Below are 1,058 nucleotides of genomic sequence, written 5' to 3' on the forward strand. Positions count from 1 at the left end.
TATAATAAACAATTATTTAAAAATATTATATGGACATATACAGTATCCTATTATGGCTCCATCCTTTTCATTAGAATGAAATAAACTTACTGTACCGTAGTCTTGTTATATGATTAACCACTTCTCCACTTGGGGAGTTACATACCCATGCATTTTAAAGAGAGAACCCTTTAAAGAATGAGCTAGAAGGAAAGGCTTTTTCACAACAGGTTTGCCGCAGAACACAAGTGTAGTGAAAACCACCGCTGAATATAACCCAGAATGGGAAAGGAAAAGACGCACATCAACATCATTGTCGTTGGACACGTAGATTCCAGCAAGTCTACCACTACTGGCCGTCATATCTACAAATGTGGTGGGATCAACAAAAAAGGCACATCTCGGGCTGACTGTGCTGTCCTGATTGTTGCTGCTGATGTTGGTGAATTTGAAGCAGGTGTCTCCAAAAATGGACAGACCCATGAGCATGCCCTTCTGGCTTACACGCTGAGTGTGAAACAACTAATTGTTGGTATTAACAAAATGGATTCCACCGAGCTACCTTACAGCCAGAAGAGATACAAGGAAATTGTTAAGAAAGTCAGTGCCTACAATAAGAAAATTGGCTACAGCCCCGACACCGTAGCTTTTGCGCCAGTTTCTGTTTGGAATGGTGACAACATGCTGGAGCCAAGTGCTAACATGCCTTGGTTCAAGTGATGGAAAGTCTCCATAAAGATGGCAGTGCCAGTGGAACCACGCTGCTTGAAGCCCTGGATTGCTTCCTGTCAACAACTCATCCAACTGACAAGGTTTTGTGTCTGTCCCTCCAGTTGTCTACAAAATTGGCGGTATTGGTACTGTCCCTGTGGGCCGAGTGGAGACTGGTGTTCTCAGACCTGGCATGCTGGTCACCTTTGCTCCAGTCAATGTTACAACTGAAGTAAAATCTGTTCAATATGCACCATGAAGCTTTGAGTGAGGCTTTTCCTGGGGACAGTGTTGCCTTCAATGTCAAGAATGTGTCTGTCAAAGATGTTCATCATGGCAATGTGGCTGGTGACAAATTCTGTAGGTAA

General features: G+C 43.3%; 1 pseudogene; it reads left to right on the forward strand.

Moving 5' to 3' along the window:
• Window positions 1–261: 261 nt before the first annotated feature.
• Window positions 262–1,058, forward strand: LOC117028763 (elongation factor 1-alpha 1-like; annotated as a pseudogene).

The sequence above is a fragment of the Rhinolophus ferrumequinum genome, chromosome 10, assembly GCF_004115265.2.
Source record: "Rhinolophus ferrumequinum isolate MPI-CBG mRhiFer1 chromosome 10, mRhiFer1_v1.p, whole genome shotgun sequence".
NCBI lineage: Eukaryota > Metazoa > Chordata > Mammalia > Chiroptera > Rhinolophidae > Rhinolophus > Rhinolophus ferrumequinum.